Genomic DNA, 23,928 nt, shown 5'->3' with positions numbered 1-23,928 from the left:
TGGCAGATGTGACTGAGCCAGCCAACCAGAAGGGCAGCACAGACATGCGATGTGTTTAGTGTGCCATCTCAGGAAGGACATCTCCTTTACTGAAGTCCCCATATCACGGCTGTTTTCCTCCCCCATCCCCCTCCCATCCCTCCTGCTGATGTGTAATCTGGCCGACAGCTCCGTGGACGCTTGCATGGCCGCTGATGGGAGAGGGCCACAGACACCTCTGCCTGAGTGGGCTGTCACTTCCAATCTGCAGAGGGAAGTGATAGGAACCTGCAGAGAGAGGGTCCCAGATGTGGGCCGTGGCCCTACACCCCATATAAGTGATGAGATCTGCACAGACCCCCCTCTCCTCTCACACTCAGATATGCCATAGCGAGAAGCAGACCAACAGAAAGCAGGAGCCAGATAAAATGTTGTTTTAGATTAGTATGCACTGGAGAATGGGAAGGGGTGGATATAGTGTCTGGATTTCTCTTTAAATGTGCCTGTCTTTATTCTTCGGTAGCTGGCTGAGGAAGGTGATGGCACACAATTGGGCGTTTTCTAATCTTGTTTGGGTGTAAGGAGGTATTTGATCCCAAAGCCCTAATGATGGTTCAGTAGAGGTATTGTTGAATTTAAAACACATGCATGTATAACAGGACACACGGTGCAATTAAAAAACGAGACACTACACACTCACTCACACACACACACACACGCCGCACACACACACACACAGACACACTGTAAAGCCTTGCTTCGACTATCTCATCTAGATACATGCTTTACTATTGATCTGGTACCCAAACAGGCTGGTAATTGAAATCTCCTGAGGTTTAATTGCTTCCTGCTAAGTGCAGTTTTTTCTGTGCTGCTCTGCTCATCAGTAATTCCAATGCCAGCCTCAGTGGGGTCAAAGCCAGTTTATTTCCTGTCTGCTAAACCGAATACAGTGCATTTCTTCACTGGAATCCAATTCAATTTCTGAATTGACTGGGATTTAGATGGCATTGATCCATCTGGTGGATAAGTACTGTAATAGCATGTGAAAGAGCCTACACCACTATATACCAAACAGACTTTCACTGACATGGCAGGGCAAAGGGATATTAACCCTCGGACCTTACTTTAGGTTCGGCTTACAACGCAGTCATCAAAATGAAGTACATACAGGTGTCTACGGACATGTATTATGTATGCATGATTTGGGTGTTTTTTGACTTCAGGTCCAGTACCTGCTGCTTTGGCTGCGGTTAACAGGGCTCCTAATAATACATACAAGAAGCTTGACTATGGATGTGAAACTGTTGCTTGGCTGACGCCACTTGTAGTGAGGGAGACAGTGACACACTTTTATGGGCAGATGAATGTCAACTATGTACCATCCTAAAAATCCATGTGGACGTATTAGTAAGAAAATCACAGAGGAGAAGAAATTAGTGAAAAAACACATCCCCTTAACTTAACCGACGCATATTACAGACAGCATCAAAACAGCCCTCCCAGATTCGGAAGACAGGACTATAGTGTAAACCGGACCTGATGGGCATTTCTGTGCCCATCTAGCATTTAGTCAGAATTCCATGGAGCAAAAAGGTTTTTGTTTCCATGCTCACAATAACACCAAGAGGGCAATAGTTATTTATAGATACAACATTGGTACCAGTATATAAATATAATTTAGTGATCTTTGAAAATATTATTTATCTGTGACTCTGGAATTCCTGTACTGTATATAGCAGTATTATGTATATTTTCATATATTGTATTGTGCTGTGTTTTAAATCTGCTTGGACCCCGATTGTGGTGCTGCTGTTTGGACTGGGGCTATTAGTTAAACTCTGAGCTCCAGCTAAATGCTAAAGTCACGCATGGGCATGTTAGTTTGTATTTTTGCAAGCAGTCTGGATCTGAATACCACCCAGACAAATCTAGATCCCAAAAACAATGTAAACATTTTGATTGGTTTTAGAAACCAATGGGTTGTGCTAGAGCCAGAACACCTGGGTAAAGCAACATTTAGAACTTTTGTCAATGGCTTTGAAAATACTATACTACATTAGTAAGAGATGACCCAATTGCTGATTACCTTGTTTTTTTACAACAGCCCTCATTTTGACATCACCTGAATGAATGTAATCGAAGGAGTCTCAGACTAAAATGAGTGAAAAATAGCCCTGTTGAAAATATCTGTCTGAGTAGTCAGGCATGGACTAATGGGGATCCCCCAAAAATCTGAAACATTTCAACAATACGAACACATAAGTACTAATGATTTATGTTATTCAAATAGAAATTACGATAATGAAAATTCCAGAAGGTTCTGGTAATTTTTGTAAATTATACAGTTGTGCTCAAAGGTTTGCATACCCTTGGAGAATTGTTAATATATGTACCATTTGTAAAGAAAACATGAGTGAGCAGGCAAAACACATGTCTTTTATTTCTTATGGGATTCACATTCAACTGTAGGTCATAACAGAATGGCACAATCATAACACAAAACATGGCAACAAAGGAAAAAAATTAACTGACCCCTGTTCAAATGTCTGCATACCCTTAGTTCTTAATACTGTGTATTGCCCCCTTTACCATCAATGACAGCATGCAGTCTTTTGTAATAGTTGTCTATGTGGCTCCGAATTCTTGCAGGTGATATAGCAGCCCATTCGTCTTGGTAAAATGCTTCCAGGTCATGCAAAGTCTTTGGTTGTCTTGCACGAACTACAAGATTGAGATCTCCCCAGAGTGGCTCGATGATATTAAGGTCAGGAGACTGTGATGGCCACTCCAGAGCCTTCACCCTTTTCTGCTGTAACCACTGGAGGGTCAACTTGGCCTTGTGCTTAGGGTCATTGTTCTGCTGGAACGTCCCATGCGTAGCTTTCGTGCAGAAGAATGCAAATTGTCTGCCAGTGTTTTCTGATAAAATGTTGCATTCATCCCCATATCACGGCTGAGGACCACTGCCTTTAGAGCTCACACACCCCCAAAACATCAGTGAGCCACCACCATGGTAGTCAGTGGGGATGGTATTCTGTTCACTATAGGCCTTGTTGACCCCTCTCCAAACATAGCGCTTATGGTTGAGACTGTAAAGCTCTATTTTGGTCTTGTCACTCTGAATTAAAGTGTGCTAGAAGCTGTGAGTTGTGTCAAGTTGTTGTCAGGCATATTGTAATCAGGCTTTTTTGTGGCATTGGTGCAGTAAAGTTTTTTTTTCTGGCAACTCGACAATGCAGCTAATATTTGTTCAAGTACCATCATATTGTGCTCCTTGAAACAACCACACCGTCTTTTTCCAGAGCAGCCTGTATTTCTCCTGAGGTTACCTGTGGGTTACCTGTGGGAAATATTTCTTGGTCTACCTGACCTTGGCTTGGTATCAAGAGATCCCTGAATTTTCCACTTCTTAATAAGTGATTGAACAGTACTGACTGGCATTTGCAAGGCTTTGGATATCTTTTTATATCCCTTTCCATCCAGCCTGCTCAGTGCATCCATGTGTGAGATTAACAAACTCATTGACTATTTATACAAAGACATTAATTGCCATTTAAAAAGTCACAGGTGTGGGAAATTCACCTTAAATTGCCATTTTCACCTGTGTGTGTCACTTTGTGTGTCTGTAACAAGGCCAAATATTCAAGGGTATGTAAACTTTTGATCAGGGCCACTTGGGTGATTTCTGTTTTCATTATGATGCAGAAAGGATTCAAACAACTATGTGATAATAAATGGGTTCATATTATTACTATCCTTAAATAAAAGACAAGTGCATGATCAGTAAGGTTTTCAAAATCAATGCAAAAATTCTAAATTTCTGCCAGAGTATGCAAACCTTTGAGTACAACTGCATTAGATTATTTTTTTTGTTACATTTTTACGGTGCTTTTCTTGCTTTTCTAAAGACTCCAAAAGTGGTTTACATATTATGGGGAGAAGCTCACCTCATCCACCACACAGGAAGAAATCCGACAAGTGATGTAACTGGAAGGTCTTTCAGGAATTAGGGGGGTTATTAGATTGCCAGGATATAAATGCATCAGGATTGGGAATTCAGCAATGACACTGGGATTAACACACTCACCTCTAAAATGACTGTCAGGACAATGACAATGGGGATAACACACTCACCCCTAAAATGACTGTCAGGACAATGATAATGGGGATAACACACTCACCCCTTAAATGACTGTCAGGACAATGACAATGGGGATAACACACTCACCCCTAAATGACTGTCAGGACAATGACAATGGGGATAACACACTCACCCCTAAATGACTGTCAGGACAATGACAATGGGGATAACACACTCACCCCTAAATGACTGTCAGGACAATGACAATGGGGTTAACACACTCACCCCTTAAATGACTGTCAGGACAATGACAATGGGGTTAACACACTCACCCCTTAAATGACTGTCAGGACAATGACAATGGGGATAACACACTCACCCCTAAAATGACTGTCAGGACAATGATAATGGGGATAACACACTCACCCCTTAAATGACTGTCAGGACAATGACAATGGGGATAACACACTCACCCCTAAAATGACTGTCAGGACAATGATAATGGGGATAACACACTCACCCCTTAAATGACTGTCAGGACAATGACAATGGGGATAACACACACACCCCTTAAAAGTTTAAGGCATCTGATAGAGAGCACCACTCGCATGTGGAGGTCTCCATTACTGCCCTGGGGCATGGATGTCTTAAGACCAGAGGGAAGAGTGGCCCCTACAGCAGTAGCCCCTACGGCCCCGCTTCCAGCAGCATCAGGACCTCCATCCAAACATACCAGAACAGTCCCTGCTTTGGTTGCCGAGCTTGGCCACCCTAAATAGGCCTTTGTGATTATGTTTGATTGCAATTTTAAACTCAGTCAATTCCACTCCCAAACTAACTATTTATTTCATTGATTTTCTCTGGGTTGTGAAACAATGATAAATTGTTAAAAATGTGTTGTCCCATGAAGTCCAGCTAATATCGGGAAAACACACACTCAAGGGTGCAATTGTGACAAGTGAACCGTGTGTTCATTTGTCTTTTAATGCTGTGTCATAAATTGTAGCAAAAATACAAAACCCTGCTAAATCAAATGACCCTACAAGCCACCCTTGACTTAACTCAGTCATTGTGATAGATCGCAAAGCTGGAATTCACTTCCTTTCATTCAATAACAATTTCTGAGTTCTTTTGATTGTACATTACAGTAGCTGACTTCGAGAGCAGATTGAAGGTGGATAATGAAACTGCATTCCCACAACCCCACCTTCAACTTCCCAAGGTCCTCCTACGTCACGGCTTTGAATATTAATGTTGGCCAAGTCTGTGTTATTGTGGTCATGAAAGAAAAGACCACATCATTAGTGGGATCCATTATCGCCTTTCCCTGTGAAAGACCTCTGATATGATAGACATCAAACACCTCCATCCTCGACTGCCACCACCACAACCAACCCACAAAGGCATGGCGACAGCACTGAGAAGCATGAAGGACAAAAACAAGGTGAAATAATGAGCTTGTTAAATGAAGGATCGTGGCCTTCAACACAAGGAGGTACTTGTTAAATTGGCTGTTCTAAATATTAGAAAAGAGAGCCTGGAGGAACACAGAGGGAAACAGAGTGTGTCCAGGCCCCCTGTAGGGCTGTGTCAATAGTAGATAGAGATCTGCACAGCCAGCAGCCACTAGCCTTTCATCAGTCCTTCAATTCCCTGGCCCACCTCATCATAGAGCCCTGGCCCACCTCTCCACAGAGCCCTGACCCCAACTCCCTGGCCCACCTCTCCACAGAGCTCTGACCCCAACTCCCTGGCCCACCTCCCCACAGAGCCCTGACCCCAACTCCCTGGCCCACCTCCCCACAGAGCCCTGACCCCAACTCCCTGGCCCACCTCCCCACAGAGCCCTGACCCCAACTACCTGGCCCACCTCCCCACAGATCCCTGACCCCAACTCCCTGGCCCACCTCCCCACAGAGCCCTGACCCCAACTCCCTGGCCCACCTCCCCACAGAGCCCTGACCCCAACTCCCTGGCCCACCTCCCCACAGAGCCCTGACCCCAACTCCCTGGCCCACCTCCCCACAGAGCCCTGACCCCAACTCCCTGGCCCACCTCCCCACAGAGCCCTGACCCCAACTCCCTGGCACACCTCCCCACAGAGCCCTGACACCAACAACCTGGCCACAACTACTGCGGCTCACCTAATGACTGATGGTGATATGGTTTAACAGCAGCAGTCCAGATACAGTGATATTAGTTTGTAAGTTCTGGTCCATTGATGTAGCAGGTTGTAGTAATAGATAAAAGACGTTACAGCAATCGGCAGCTACTGCAGTATCCTCAGAGCTTGGGCTGGTGAGGTCCGCAGCTGTGGAGGGTTGATAAGAACTCAGAGTTCTGGTCTGTCTATGGGCCCTTTGGCCATTCTGTTGGGTGGCTCTAATGAAGCTTGATAGTGATTTGCTCTTATGATAATACAACAACACATTGGGTCAGTATGACCCCATCAACTTGGAGGATATTGAACATTATCTAAAACCACTATCGGGCACAGCCTTATGAAGAACAAGGAGATTTTCTTTATGGTGGAAGTCATGGGGAACCGTTACAGTGTAATACCTGGCTATGGGTGGTAGAAAATATTGTTGGAATTTAAAATAGTGATATTTATCCAAAAGATAATGGAGACTGTGTGACTTTAATCATGAACATATTGCCAGTCAGGGCTAATGATACGTCTCATGGTTCTGGTTACGGATATTTAGGAAAACAAAAATGTTTTCAAGTGCGTAAGGGGACTAAGAATCCTTCTGATACGTGTGTTAAATCAAATCTAAAATAGGTCGCTATATCCCTTTGACCTCATACCAACCCTGTCCTCTTTAATTTCCCTCTAAACACAATTCCATTTCACAGGTCCTCAGAGGTTACACGTAAATATAGTGTTATTAGCAAACACATAAATTACATCATATGTTCACAGCGATATGCTGCAAATGTATTGGCTTCTATTGAACCTTTGATCCCAGCTGAAGGTCAGAGATTGAACAGGCTCGTAAATCGCCCTGATGTTATGCAGCCTTATTAGTGGACGTCTGAGGACTGGAAAGCACACAACCACACTGCATTAATCAGCAGCCTATGAAGCATAAATAACACATGGTTTGGCTCATATTTCTGAGCTGCAAGCTAAGCATATTAAATCACATCAATATTCAGTGGAATAAAACTGAAAGCTGTGGAAGGAAGCTTAAAGAAAGTTATTAATAATACCACTGAGATGCCTCCTGCCTCTACACAGATACCCTCTTCAGTATATTGTTTTCACAGTAGTTTACTTTCATGCCGGCGGCTTCACAGCTGTTCAAACAACAGCGTCATGACACTGCTGCTTATTAGTTTATAACAAGCTCAAGGTAAGGAAACGCACGCAGTTTCTTCGTACGGTTTATTTCCATGGAAACGGCGGGTTCCAGTGTTGTGAGTGACGTATGCAGCCTTGTGGCAGGGTGCGGTTTCCGATGCGATGCAGAGCTGTCAGATGCAGAGCTGGTTGGCAGCTTGTGAACGCAGGGACGTGTAAACAAATGTTACCTGTCAGCTGCCGTCCATGGGTTAAGTGAATTATCTGGGCCGAAGCTCCAGTTCCAGGAGGCTCTAATTGGCACCCATCTTATTAGGATGTTGGAGAAGCTCTTGACCTATCTGCAGAACATACACGCTGGGGTGGCATTTTAGGAGCCGCTCCCCTCTCAATGACAGCTCAGACAGGGTAATGGAGGTCGTAATCAAAGTTAAAAAGGAGGAACTTGCCTGGTTCACCGCCAGAAATTAGGAAAAGGTTGAAGCGGCACGTTCATGGGAAAAAGCGCCAGCTGGTTGGCTTTGAGTGGGGGCCACAGAGATGGAGCACTGAGTGGAAGGTCAAACAGGAGCAGAAAAAGACAGGTAAAGGGACACGGGCACAAGCGTTTCTTTGTGGTGTCTGTGTTCAGACTAGACATAATCTGTGGGCCCGCGGACCCTCTCTCCTCTCTAGTTGAAATGCCAGCTTCTCCTGTGTCTTTGTTAATCAGCAGTGCTCTGCCTGCTCACCTCTATTTGCTGTGTGATTGGTAAGTGGAATTGGCCCTGTCACTGTTTACCCTGGCCTCTCTTTTAAGTAAGCTGTGCTGTTTTCACACACTCCCTGTTTTCCTGTCACTGGCCCTACTGATAATAGGCAGGCCTGATGAGGGCGGACATGTGAGTGGAGCTCTGGAACAGTGGGTGGAATGCTGAGTGAAACACAATGCAGAGGGGACAGCCTCCCTGTACACATCTATGGCCTAAGCTTCAGTGACCACAGTTCAAGTCAGTAATCCAGGGAGGATGAGGAGCGCCAGGGGTTACCACAGGTTATAAGGGGAAGATTGCTGTCTCTCAAAATTGGAGTAACATCTCAGACATTTGAAGGTGGAGGGGATTAGAGGAGAAACATAGCCTGAGATCGTATTGCTCCTTGACACTGACCTGCACACGGACATTGTTCAGATTGATTACCTGTCAAAAGCAAACCTTGGAAGCTGCCTTTATGAGTTCAGCAGAAATACAGGATATTGGCAACAGGAATTGTTGAGCTCGACACTTGAGCTCAACCGCCTGACTTTTTCTGTGTTGTTGAAAATGAGCGATGCATTCTTAACATGCCTGGCAGACTCAAAAACCCCGCCTCTCCTTCAATAACACTCCAGGCCTCTATCGTAACTCCTCTTTAGCCTTAAGCCTCTCCTATTTTCTCCTAACTTCCTTTCCCCAGTCACAGGCTTCTCCTATTTTTTCAAACATTCTCCCGCAAGTGCCTTGTCTCTCCTCTCCTCTCAAGTACCCCACCTTTGGCCTCCAGCCTCCAGCCTGTAATTTCTTCTTGCTGTGTAATGTGCTCCCTCACTGCATCTGCACTCCTCTGCTGATCACAATAAAAAAACAGCAGCAGAAACAAAGAACAAACAACATCATCCTCAGCCAAACTAATAGCAACACCCCTGCTACTTATTTTGTTATTTATCCTTTATTTAACCAGAGGTCACACTGAGATTGCAATCTCTTTTTCAAGTGAGCCCTGGCAAAGAAAGCAGCATATATAGATAAAACACAATATAAATGCAAACCATTAAATGTTGCAAGTGCATAGACGGGTTTGGAAGAGCTTTCTAATTTCAGCATCTTCTGCAAAGTGTTTCAAGATGATGGGGCAGCATAGCTAAAAGCTTTCTTACAAGACTGCATTGATGTGTTGGGGACAGTACACTACATACTATAAAATACAGGTTTAACATCTTAGATCCATGACTCTTTAATGTGAATAAAGTGCTTAAATATATTGACAGCTGCCCTAAAACAGCCTTAAATCTATAAATATTACTGTGTTTCCTTTGTCTAGCATTAAAGGATGGCCAGCCTGCTAATTTATATAAGGTATAATGATGTATAAGAGGTAGTGTTTGTTACAAATCTAAGAGACACACGACACTGTGTCTAGAAAGACACAGGCAAGACCCTAGGGCATTCATCTTTATTGAAATATCACTGTAGTCCAACAACAACTACTAATAAAAAAAACTTGTCCAGAGGCTAATGTGCATGAGTGCATACAGCATGTTACAACTGTTCTGATTTGGAGGGAGTGGCCATACCATCCTATGGGTGTAGCTTCCTCCAAAGAACCTTAGCACATTTTCTATTACCAACAAAACTTCAAACTCAATACATTTTTAATAAGTGTTCATGATTTGCAGAGATCTTTAACTCCTTCAGTGCTTGAATAATAATCTGTATTTCCAACATTTGCTGATGTACAAGGACGCTAGTCCATTACGTCAGCCTGCGCCTGCAATGACACAACAGTGAAACTAACAGTTGTCAAAGATTAAACATTCAGACAGTTTTGGCAGCTGATTAAAAAAGTGGTACTGTTGAGACCAAACAGGTCCCCAAAAATGATGTACCAATGTGCCGGTATGTGGCCCATGTCATCAAACCCACTCACTTTCAGACTTGGAATCTCATGGCTAAGTAAGGTATGACAATAATTCTACCTATAAATTATGCACAAGCAAACAACATATTACACAACCAACCTAAAATGAGAGGTTAAAATAAGTATTTGTTATTCGCAGAAGCCCTGGAATAAATCTTTTATGCGATGTTCCTTCACTATAGCAGCTAGCTAGTTAGCCAGCAACTGATGGTTAGCTTAGACTACAGTATTACTGCTCTCTCACAGCATTACAATGTAAGGATTGATGTCTGTTGTGATGATTGGTTGATTCAGATTAAGTCATTGTCTATCGTGCCTGGTGTTTCTCACTCTTTTCTCATTGGCTAGCAAAGCACAAGTTTGATGCAATGTTCAACGTCTGCACATTTAGCCTGCTACAATGATTCACCAAAGAATCAGATTCATATCACATCAGCATTTGTTTCAAAATGCTTAGGCACCCTCCTTAAAATGCCAAGAGCCAGCAATGCATATGACGACAATAATACTTCAGTGTTATTTTGGAGAGCAGCTCTGCCTTACTGTCTGATATCCGGTGGCTGTATTGTGGCATGCTGTGCTGTGTCGGATAAAGATTGTAAGGCAGTTTACTCAGCTTGGTCCAGAGCTTGCTACTAATGAGAGCGGTGTTTGTGGTGCCGCTCTGCTCCACACGATGCTGTCTCTTTCCATCTGACTGACGCTCTCCGACGCCTGAAATAACTCCCACCGACGTCAGGTGGCTCGCACCCCCGGGTCTCCAGTGCTGAGGTGTCACTGGGAGACGAGAAACACACACAGCTACTTGTGGATCCTAATTCTGTTATATATGAAACGGCTGGGTTAGTAACGGCCACCTCCAGCATGGTGCAGTGCTGATGTACCCACGTAAGAGAAAACAATCCAAAATAACTCAATCAAAATCAGAGGGCATGCACTAAGGAGTATAGTGACCTTGGGTATGTGGTAGAGACAGCCTTGTACAATCTGCCTATTGCGCCTGATCTGTAGTTACTGTCCTCCTCTGCTGCCAGTTGAATGGTTCAGCTTGCCATGCATTTCCCCCACACCCTCGTCTGACTCTTTCTGATCACTGAGTTTTAGCATTTAAAATGCTCCATCACCCCGCCTTATCCTTCGCCACTCGCCCACACCCTGCCTGGCTTCTATCTCTTTGTGTCTCGGCTGCCTTTCTTCTCCTGTCAATGAAAATGCCAGGCAGTTGTGGGAGGTTCAGGAGAAATGGAGAGAGAGGTGCGGCTCGGCTCCCAGAGCTGGTAATTTGACAGTGAGCGTACTGGACACGCTATAATTGGGATAATATGTGCGTGTCGTGTGTGATACAGGAGGGACATCTCCAATTTCTCCACCAACTCCAACAGGGGAGAGAGCCAATGTGTCAAATGATTGTAAGAAAACACAAATACTGCCGATATGAATAGTGCAGATTTCACTGGAAAACCGGGTAATCAGACAAATGAGACATCTGGCTTTTAGCAAGATGTGTTTGTGTGTGAGTCAGAGGTGCACACTGCAGGACTGCTGTAACATACATGTCTGGGCTAGATGGTGGTGTGGCTGTGAAGAACAACAACAGTGCTGTTGGTTTCCACTAGAGGAATGATTCTGACTCACTAGAGGATCCAGATGATCCAGACACACTTGGGTGCTTCCTTCACAGGCCTGCATTCCCGTCCAGGAGCCTACATCATGTGTTTGGTCTTGGAAAAAGAGTGACATAGTATATTTGCATATGCAAATGTCTCATTACAAAGAATATTATTGGTATTCTTTTGCGTCTTGTACCGTCACAGATGTTGCAGTAACAGCAGGCTTCACATGTAATTAAGTGCCAGGATGATAATACAATTGCAGAATAGAAAAACATCTGTTCTTATCAAACCCTTTCTGCGTCCAACATCTAAACCTACAGTATTACACCCCATATCAGTTTTACATACACTACCGTTCAAATGCAAGGGTTCAATTAGAAATGCCTTTGTTTTTAAAAGAGAAGCACATTTTTGGTCCATTAAAATAATATCAAATTGATTGGAAGTGCAGTGTAGACACTGTTAATGTTGTAAATGACTACTGTAGCTGGGAACTACTGATATTCAACGGATTATTCACATAGGTGTACAGAGGCCCATTATCAGCAACCTGTGTTCCAATGGCTAATCCAAGTTTAATTATTTTAAAAGGCTAATTGATCATTAGAAAACCTTTTTTGTGATTACATTAGCACATCTGAAAACTGTTGTGCTGACTAAAGAAGCATTAAAACTGGCCTTCTTCAGACTTGTTGAGTATCTGGAGAATCAATGTTTGTGGGTTTCGATTAGACGCTCAAATTGACCAGAAACAAAAAACTTTCTTTTGAAACTCATCCGTGATGGTTGCTGATAATTAATTTTAACCCTTCTGCTCCTCACTCAAAACCTTCCTTTTCGACTTTTTTGGAAAGGGAAGAAAAAGGTGCAAGGTCTCTTCATTTTTCCCGGACCTGTGTGTACAGCAACAGCCCATTGTTTATTCATGGTGTGGTGATCTGAGCTGCAGTCCCAAAGTAACTCAGCATCGTGGCCCTCTGTCATTACGTCTCTCATTCATGACTTTTACTCTCATACAAATCCTATTACTGCACTATATTTATAGGGATGCTATTGTATTTCTAAGATCTCTTTCCAGCTCACCACATTTCCAGTTACAGGCACTGTAAGCTTCATGACTATTCCAAAAGCTGCAAAACATCTCTAGCACTGTTGGTTAGGCACCACTGACATGTGCTTGATTAGGGCTCCATCAAAGGGTCTATTAGGGGTATCTATCGGAGGATGGAGTGGCTAGATGACTGGATGTATGTTTTGCTCTCATGGCTTTGCTCTGCAGAGGCAGAGATAAGGCTAAAGGAGGCAGGAGCCTGGGGTTGCTCTCAGCAACGCTCCACTCCCCAGGGACACCCAGGCAACGGTCCAGAACAGCATCCCAGGTTTCAGGAACACTAAGACATGCAGTAATGTGCAGCCCCATCAGAAGCCCAGTTTATACCCGGGTAGAACATGTCCTGGCCTTCTTTAAGACTCTAAATATTTCATCTGTACACGCTGCAAAGCAACATTGGTGGTCATATCAAGCTTTCCCATGTGGTCTGTGATATGACTAGTATTTTATTTTTTATGAATAAAAAAAACATGTTGCTATGCAAATACATTTTGGATTTGTATGATTTTTTTTCTATATTTTGTTTAAACAATACATCTATGAGAGTGAGATCTACTAGTTCTACACTTTATGAGATACAATGATATACAGTCATGCGAAAAAGTTGGAAAGTTCACACCCATTGGAAAGTTCATGGCAACTTAATGAATCACACAAAAAATAAGCATTGAAAGCATTTATGCAATTAAAATAAAGAGAAATGCAATTTCTTAAAATAAAATATCAAATGGAATGACGTGTTTTACTTTTGTGAAAGGTCGTTTTGTAATCTCTTAAATATAAAGGCTAATAGGCTAGTCAAGACAATTTAATTAGAAAAATATTTCAGTCGGTAACCAAGGTTACCTTGTGTAATTTTGTCCAGTAGCATTTAAGAGCCTCTGTGCATCACTGGTTGTGACCAGTTTCAAATAGACAGAAATTCATATAAAATTAAATATATCAATATTATTTTGGAATTATTGTTTGTTAAATAATTAGACATGTAGAGGTTTCAAGCTATCCACCCTCAATGTAGACAGAGTGGGTGAATGAGGGATGCAGTTTACTACTACTCAAAGATACAATGGCCATAAAGCCGTCACAATCAGAATATGGATAAAAACACAAAGGATGCATTCTAGCTCCAGGTATGAACCAGGCTAAAGGATTGAACGGTTGTCCATAGGAAAGCTTTGCGGCTGAGAAGACCCTGTGTGTCCTATTAGACCTTCTGTCAGCTGTGTGTGTTTAAGCATCTGAGGCTGTAGCACCCAACCGAGCTATCACACACCAAAGCATGGGAATTAATCAGCTACAGCACTTTCATGCCTGAGTCACTCTGCAATGTATTGCCATGTTGTACAGCCAACTCTTATTCCCCAAATTTGGTGAAATACTTTAAAAGTTGTGTCATGCTTAAACAGCCTCATCAAATGGTATATTTAGTGTACTGATAATTGGTTATCAAGAATAGCTCTATTACAATAAAACTCTGCAACTCTGCTGCATTATCTCATTTAGTTTTAATTACACTAATTATCAGACTTGAGATAATCCTACTGTGACCTGATTGAAAACAGCGTTGTTTAGTTGTTTGTTTACCAGTTGGTATTTTGCTTAATTGCCATATATACGTTGCTTTTTATTGAACTTGAGCCCATTTCAGCACTGTTTGGCAGTTAATGCAGCTCTTCCCTGTGCTTGCTGACAGGCCTGCTGTAGCATGAACAGCAGGTTGAGTGGTGGCTCTCTGGTAAAATGGAGCTTGTCTGTCGCTGCGTTACAAGGGCACTGTCACAATAATACATTTGTGTTATTGACTGGGATTCCGTTTGAAGGCAGCCCTCAGTGGCTGACAATGGACTTATGACAGTATTCTAGAACATGGCGAGAGGAAGAGAGAGGTCCTGGAGCGTGCATTATGAGCTGCCACATCACAGAGAAAAATGATGGACAGAAAGCGGTAGAGATAAATGGAGGGATAGAGACAGAAGGTCAAAGCTTGTTGAAAGAAAATTGTAAATAAAACAAATACCAGTAGGCTGTTATTCTAATTAAACTTGCCCTAAGCCCGCCTTGCTGGGTTATCATTGAAACTAATGATGTACGCTGGATATTTGATACCATACTGGACACTGACAGGTTGTGAAGCGAGGGTGTGACTTGGGTATCTATATCCTAGTTCAACATCACCCAATTGAATGAAAAACCTCATCGCAAATGCAGCACTTACAAACAGTTCAGTACAGTTCATAAGAAAATCAGTAAATTAAAATGAATTAGATCTTAATTAACATGGATTTCACATTTCAGAAATGTTTTATTAGTCCATAAAGAAATTGCATTATTTACCTCAGCTCATGACATATGGGACCAACACTTAAGATGTTGTACTTGTTGTATTTGTTTTCAGAATAAAACCTTTCAAATCCCAATAAAGCACACTATTTTATTTTGGTTCAAATGTGCTGACACATACAGTGCCCTCCAGACGTCTTGGGACAGTAAAGACAACATTGCTATTTTTGCTATACATTCAAGGCAACACAAACATTGTGTAACAGTTGCCCAATACCTCATTTACAAAAATCTCTCCCAATCTCTAGTTTAGCATTCGTTCCTCTGAAGCACTGCTCCTAGTAGTTGTTATGATACGGCTGACCAATGACTTCAAAGCATTGTTGTCAGCTCAGCAATTCTACAGTATTTAATTAAAGTTTTTAAATTAGAAAATAACATGTATTTAGGTATTTTGTTGTTGTAGTATGGAAATAAATTTAGTTATTTTGCAGAGTTATTTTTTAAGGATTTATACATTCTCTCATTATTTTTAGCGGCCATACTATATTACAAATGCTTCAGTAATAGAATAACATGGCAAAAACTAATTTAGACATTTACAGTGCTAACAGTGCTCCCTATTAGTCATCTACGGTTTATAGTGAAAAACCTGACATCAACATTACATTTTTTCCAGGAAACTCAATACTTCATTTGACTTACAGGAAAAAACCCTACACAATGATATTAAACACTGACCACCCTTTGCTGTTCAGGGTTCGCTCAGGTTTGTTGTGGTGGGTGTTTTGAAGGGATACGCAGGTATTTCATATTAATCAATACTTTCTGATCTGCAGATTCAGAGTGGTGCTTTATTCCCCTGAATAGTCAGGTTTGTTTTCCAAGTCCCCCAGTTGAGCACCTGATTCGCTTTTCTTTTTGTTCAAATTTGGCTGAAGTTGTTCCTTTTGGTGCTGACACAGTGACTACATTTAAAATGGAGAGTAAGGGCCCTATTGATTTTTAAGGAAGTTGGCCAGTTAATGAAAAAAGCAGCCTAAAAATCCACTGATCCAATTGTGGACATTGGTGCATGCATGCTTGCACACAAGCACAAAACACCTGCCTTCTTTTCAGCTATTAGAATTGTGCTATTAATGGCAGTTACTTAATGCCTTATTACACCTTTAGCTTATGAACCCCCACCATCTCTTGTGGGCTTCAGGGCAGCTCAGGTAATGAATAAATGACATGCATCACTGTATTACTGAAATAATACTGCTACAGCTACTGGGCTGAAAATGTTGGAGTTTATAATCAATGATTCTTTGAATGAGGTAAATAGGCTTTAAATAAATGTTTTTAAATGAGAATGGCTCTCTGTAGCTCAGTTGGAAGAGGGTGGTGCTTGCATGATATTAAATGTGTGCAAATATGACTCCATGTTACTTTTGATAAAAGCTACTGCTGAGAGGCATGTATACTGTATATATTATATGAAACAGACTAGCTATTTCAGTCGTGACACATTCAGTGTTGCAGTGTTGAGAAGACATTCAGTGTCTTCTCACTGACAAAGTGCTGTGGGTATGTCATCTCTTGCTTGTCTAAACAGGCTGCTTGGCTACACATACTGAAATACGGATTAAACAGTGTAGCGCTAGCAAGTGGCGTCAACACTGTATTAGCCTTGAGGACCAGGCTAAGTGGAATTTCTAAGGTGTAAGTGGATATGCGAGACTAGCAGTGTGCAGATTTAAAAACGAGTTCAGAGACAGGGCAAAGCAGGAGGTAAACACAGTCTGACACACATTTATGACGGTATTTGGAAATTGCTAATTGTTTTTTGACATGCCTTCCAAGACCTCGAAGACATAAGAGGTTGTATAGTTTATTTTGGGGACGTTTTCAAGGATTTATTTTGTCTGACTACTGCAGTATATGGTTCGTGCACGCAACCAGAAAGCCAAATAAATCTCAGAAATGGAACTTCAACCAAAACAACTATAAGACTTGGGAAATTAGGTCTGACAGGTTAAAAAATGAAATATCCCTTTAAGAAGAGAAAGTAGGACAAAAAGACAGATAATAGTGAGAAATACTTTTTCAAGCAGTAATAAAGAGAAGTAGACATGTGAGAGGATTGTTAGGTTGCATTACTTTAGGAGAACAATCCCCCACAGTGTTGTACAATTACTGCTCTGCCTGTTAGCATAAAATTAGGAGCTCATATTGAGTGTTTCTATCATGCTAAACATTATGGCGCTTTCATGGAACACTTTCAGCTGAATTGGAATCTGTAATGTCATCTTATCCCCTTAAGGTTTGTCCCCACTGACATCTGGGTTGTCACATAACATACTCAAATGGTAATGGTTGAAATTAATCAACTAGTCAAAGCACAAAATCCACTTAGTAGCCTATTCAATGTTTATTTGGATTGATATCGTTTTTCTATAGTTGACTTCAGTTAAGTATATTCCCATGCTGCTTTGCCCACTTCTTATCAACTTAGCTTCATTTTCAAACAAAGTGAATATATGTGATTTAGGTTTATCAACATTAAAACAATCTGATTCATTAGCAAGCTTTGCTAAATTGAATTGAGGTGAAAATAAAACTAAAGGCGAAAAGACCTACTGAAGGGTATTGGGAGAGCATCCACAACCATACAAACGCATGCACAGTGTGATTAGGAATCCTGTCTAATCCTAAAGATATGAAACCTGTCTACGGTCTGTGGCTCTGTGAGTGGATGATAAGGAACATTTGGCCCTGCTAAACAAGGCGAGTCACAGAACATAAGCTAATTACCGTGGCCTCACCATTAGCTCACCCTGAATGTGTGTTCAGTGCTGGTCTATTGGGTGTCCTTCTGTCAAACAGAGAAGCCTAATACCTCCACAGCCACTCAAGATTAAAGGAGACTGTACATCTGCTAATTAACCTTAATTGGAAACGAAACCTGGGAGGCATCATTCATTCATTACTGCATCCAATTGTACACTCTCTTGAAATTTGACAAACTGTTGAGATTTGTGTGTTTCTAGTGTTTCCAGATTTTCGCATTCTATTAAAGGACCAATGACAGGATCCTTATAGTTTGGTGTCAGAAGTATATTATAATATTAACACACATTTTATGATTGAACATTCACTTCTTTGTTGACTTATTGGAGTATTTATTATAACTCCTTAATATTTTATGAGCTGGGATCAGAAGGGCCAAAATGTTATTCAGAGTGACTGGCCACAGCTAAAATTGAAATGCAAAAGTCCTGAAACTAAATAAATAAATACCTACAGGCTTTGATGTATCACACAAAAACATTTCTGCAACATCCCAGTGTAGAAAGAAAAGTATTTCAAGCATAACAATTTAATGACGTTAAAAATCTTCAACCATATTTGTATACAGAACACTCACGTATACAACCACTCAATTATTCCCAAGGAGTTGATGTGATTTGCATTGGATGTCTGACACTTTCGGTAAAAAAAATCTATGTAGACATTTTTGTGCCTTTCTGGCTGAATTTCTCCCATCAGTTTGATGCATCCTGCTATGATTTCCTTGACCTCATAACCTACACCATGTCTCTGCTTCATACTGTATGTTGGCTCATCTGAGGTTAAACAGCCAAAATAAAAACCTGCAGCTATTGTAATAAACATTCCAACAATAAACAACTTACTATGGTTAAAGGGAGCTGGCAGTTTGTTGAAAGTATAGTGTTCTTTATAGGGATACCTATAGGGGACATTACGTGATGTTTATCATGTTGAAGAGATTTGTTTCACACATAATTGGCCAGAAAGAGCAAAGAATGTTTTAGTGCACACTAAGCAACACACTACAACATCACTGTGGATTGAAGGGTGAGATCTGAAAAATGTATGTAGTCATGCTTTCTTATATTGTGCAAAGTCTCCAGTCCCCTGTTACACTGATCATTGTACAAGTCAATTTGTGTGTAGTCGTGGTTGTCTTTTATTATAGGTTGTCTTTCAGTGATGTTCCTATCAGCAGATATAATGATAAAAAGTATCAGCATTTGTCCTCTTTCTAAAAGACTACAACTCTGTGGGGAGTAACTTCCTGCTTTGGCCAAGTCCCTCCTCCTCCCCTTGGCAATAAGAACGTTTATTTTATTCATTTGTGCCTTGCTTCTTACTAAACAAACTGTGGGAATTTATGTGCTGTGTATATGGGAACTGTAGGTTTAGAAGCTATAGGAACTATTGATATTTGTAGCTGGCAATCATCATATAAAACCCAACACTACTAATTTTAGATATGTCTTTCATAAAAGTAACAACCAGATTTAGAAAGAAGTTGAAAAAGCATTATTTCGCTTGTCAGATCTGTTGGCCTGGATAACATGACTCGGTAGTTATTCTAGCTAGTTTGAACTTGTATTAGAACTAAGGATGCCTTCGTTCATATGCTTTTTTGAAATAGCTATTGCCTAAGAATGGTTATCGTATTGTTTGTTTGCCGTTTTGTTAGGCAGGTAGTATTGACGTTTACTATGAAATCTGGAACTTGTGGTATTTTCTGAACAGAATTAAGCCATTCAATTTAAAAAGTAAATTCAAGTGCGAAAATACGCGAAAGAAAATGCCCTGCATCGGTCTCACATCCTATGAAATGAATATTCATTCAGAGTGCTAGGCCATGGATCAAACAAGCCCGCCGTCAAACTGGTTTGTTGCTACAGAGTAGCAAATTACAATTTCTCTGTGTTATCTATCAAATCATGTGAGAGCAGTATTTTTTGTATTCTACATGGATGGTTAAAACGTTTTTCCTCCGTGCAATGTGTGTTGGGAATATTCCCTTGCATGCACCATTCACAAGATTATCACACACAAATGTATCTATAATTGTAACGTCCGAGTGGCACGGCAGCTCTGTACTAACTAACCACCGGCTGGAGACTGATGGCAGCGGCGCTCCCCGAGGTCGCACCGGTTCCCAATCACCATTTAGTTGTGTATTATTTGTTGTTGGCTCCACTGCACCCCACGGACTGTAGTTTGCTTGTCGCTGACTTCAGGTGCTGTTTTGCCTGCTCTCAAGAGATGTAATTGATCGCTATTCCTCGTTTTTGTTTTCCTTCCTTTTTTGCCTGACTTTTTGCGCACTCGTTCCACTCGCATCGTCACAATAATACTCAGTACTTCCATACTCCTATCCTAGTCTTTTTAAAATTGATTATAGTTTACATTTCTATGCACTGCCACACCTGCCATACCTATAATATTCAATACTACTATCAATATTGCTGCTGTTTTAAACTGCTGCAATGTACAGTTATGTATAACATTGCTTTATCTTCTTGCTATATTTTTGCTGTGCATACATTTTTCTCCTTAAATTTTCACTACGTAGTTGTAGTGTGCTATGCCACCATTCATCAGCTTCACTCGCATGTATCGATTATTCAATAAATCTATCAATTGCTGCTAGTTTATACTGATATGTATATTTCCGCCATACTCGCCATATCTAAATGTTCAATAATACTGCTCAGATTGCTGCTAGTTTACGTACTCTGTTCTTTAAACTGCTGCCAATGTACAATGTTATGTACATTTTTACTTTATTTTATTATAATTTTTTAGTCTGGCTATATTTTTGCTTATATATTATTCTCCTTAACTCTTACTACGTAGTTGTCGGGTGCCATAAGAATTTCCTTGTGCAGGACGACGCTGTGTTATTTGGTGCATTTAACAAATAAACCTTGAAACCTGACGGCACCCTTCCTCTATTAGTGTAGAATTTACACATGCAAAGAAGATTCGGGATCTTGAGATACATATGAGGACAGAATGTTCCCTTGCTGCCTAATATATCCCACCCACTAACAGGTGCCACGATAACGGGATTATCAGTGTTTTTCACTTCACCTGTCACTGGTCATAATGTTATGGCTGATCCGTGTACCATGTCATAATCCAAGTAATATAGTTTAATATAAATGTTTCTTTTCTTTTCTAAAAGTCTTCTGAAAACTAAACATATTAACATCCCCATAACAACCAACAGTTGGACAGCTTCTCATATAGTGATTTTATGAAATTGCAACGGTCACCAAAACATATAAAAAATTGAATAATACAATAAAAAAGGATTTGCTGAGGATGCTTAGCAGTTTGGCCTTTCAAAGGAAAGCAAAAGGTCATCTGGTTTTCAGAGGAGGAAAGAAAATGACAGAAGAGCACAGCCTGGATTGGCACTAAAGCAACTGGTGTGGAAACTAAACTGCCACAGAACAGCCCCCACCACCCAGTCAAGACAGTTACTTCTGGCAATCTCCCTACCGGACAACACAACCAGCCAGAGTCTGGCACCTTCACTCAAAAACACGAGGAACCCAGGGGAGCCTATCCACAGCCCGTCCACAGCCTATCCACAGCATATCCACAGCCAATGAACTCATGCCATTTAAGACAAACATCTGAGGAGGTCTCCAATCTCTACTCACCATCCACTTGCAGATTAATCACAGTCTAGAGAATAATCACAATCTAAAATGGGCCACAAGTTCTTCAATTTAATGTAATCCACAGAGCTTTTGGATTGACACCTCACAAATACAGATTTAACAAGGCAATAGGTTTCTTTTCAAACATGATTATTAGGATCTGGCCATGCTAGTTTTGCTAGTCATGTATGGTATTATCCCCAGATTTCATATCTCTAGCCCCAATAGAAAATAGGCCTACATACATTCTCAATTATGGCAGACATCTATATGAAATGACCAATTACAGTACATCAGTTGACAATTGTACAAAATGATAGTGTCCCAGCCATACTAGACCAGCATGCTGTGGAGATTTAGATACGTGGATGTAAGACCCATGAGGTGTCCTACGTTACAGCTGACTGCCTGGTTTGGTACAGAGGTAGTAGCTGGTGCCTTTGGGTACCACTCACATTTCAACACTTAGAAGGGTGAACATGCCAAAAAATCTCCCATCCCAGACTCCTTCCCTAAATTGCTTTTAAGGAGTGCAGTGCATTGTACATGAGCAGGACAAATGCCACTCTTCACAAAGACTCCAATTTCATTTCATGTTCAGCTAAAAGGGGCCTTCAAATATTCATTCAACATTTCCATCAATAAAAAAATAACCTTTGGTTAGAATGGCAGACACAAATACATAGAGAGTGATAGAGAGAGGGAGAATGAGACGCTCCAAAATGAGGCTAAAAAGCAGGAAGGTTGGGGAATGGATTTTCCACAACCGGCCCTCCAACCCACTCATATTACAGTACCTGATAGGAGGTTCTAAAAGTTTGCTAGCTCCTTCGTTGGTTGTCAATGTTTGTGTGATCTATTCTCAAATATCCTGTGTAAATTGGCTTTGAAAATGCGTTCCAAGGCAATGTGTTCCTGACTGCCTGTCTGTATTCCCTTAAGACAGCACTGGTTCCCTCTTCAGTCTGTTGGCCTGGCTCTAAATCAGAGCACTGAGGAAGTTTGATTAAGCGATTGAAGAAGAAAATCAGGACTCTGCCCAATGCCCTATCAATCAATAGTTCTCATGGGTAAACATAATAAAAGGATTTCCTAGCCATTTCATTTAGGGCCTCACCGCGCTCTGGCCGGTGGTGGTGGAGAGGGTGTGTGAATGTGGAGGTGACACCTAGTATAATCTCTTTCACAGAATTCAATATTTCATCAGTCGTCAGATATACTTCAGTTTTCGCTAAAGTTGACAGAGGAAAAAGCAGAACTATCTTTCAATTGATGTGTAGTATTGGTTTATCCATGTGGTATATGTATATGTTGATTTAAGTAAAAAAAAAAAAAAACACCCACCTGGGTGAAGCACTGCATCAATGCTTTTTGTCAGAATGGTCACCCCAGCTAGCAGATGAGGAGGGATACATGCCAATTAGGGATGACATGGTGGCCCTGATGAGAATAGGACCAGGTTGGACATTTAACCAAGACCTGTTGTTAACATCCCCACTTTTACAATCAGCTCCATAGAATATGTGACCAGAGAGTCAGAACTCCTGCTGCATATCTAATATGGAACATGTCACCCTAATCAGAGCTATGTCCCATTCAATGCCATGGGTTATTGGGATTTGCTTTTTAGACCAGAGGGCAGAGCACTCCGTAATAGACCTCCAACAGCTATTTTAGAGACATCTGACCTCCAATTCAGAGACTAACCAGAACCAACCCTAGTTAGCTTCAGAGGCAAGTCAGCAGTGGGAAGCATGGTGCTACTGTATGTGTGTGAGCAACAACACAACTGTCGTATTTACCATAAACATGGAGACCATCAGTCCCCTCCTGTACTACTTCACCCATGACAGAATGGCAGTGTATGGATCCAACATCAAATATAAAGTGTGCCCCAAGCCCAAACCCTGAAACACAGCCCCAGACCATTATCCCTCCTCCATCAAACTTTAGAGTAGGCACTATGATATTCCAGTACGGAGAGCTCTCCTGGCATCCACCGCAACCAGATTCGTCCATTAGACTACCAGATGGTGACGTGTGATTCATCACTCTAGAGAACACGTTTCCACTGCTCCAGAGTCCAGTGGTGGCATGCTTTACACCACTCCTGCCGAAGCTTGACATTGAGCATGTTGATGTGAGGCTTCACGTGTTTCAGTGTCTGACTACCAGATCGTTTTGAGCTTCAGTAAACTTTTCTAACATTTATAAACATAAAAACATGAACATAGTTCCTATAATATAATATCGCAAATTTAGCATAATGAGTTCAAATGCTTGCCTCCTCTATGCATTAAGAATGAGGTGAGGAGTGGAGGAAGTCTCCATAACATTTCTATGATTCATCGCATCTTTTCATTTTCACGATGCAACACAAAGATGGGTAAGCACATTTCTGACTCTTTATCCTTCAGCGCTGG

At 41.4% G+C, this 23,928-nt stretch overlaps 1 protein-coding gene across 2 annotated transcripts in view; it reads right to left on the bottom strand.

The window, feature by feature from the left end:
* The window catches only part of LOC105025714 (carbohydrate sulfotransferase 8), a 254,513-nt gene that overhangs the window by 4,256 nt on the left and 226,329 nt on the right, over window positions 1-23,928 (bottom strand). The window lies entirely within an intron of this gene.

Source organism: Esox lucius, chromosome 2 (genome assembly GCF_011004845.1).
Source record: "Esox lucius isolate fEsoLuc1 chromosome 2, fEsoLuc1.pri, whole genome shotgun sequence".
Lineage (NCBI taxonomy): Eukaryota > Metazoa > Chordata > Actinopteri > Esociformes > Esocidae > Esox > Esox lucius.
This window is presented reverse-complemented; position numbering and strand designations above follow the sequence as displayed.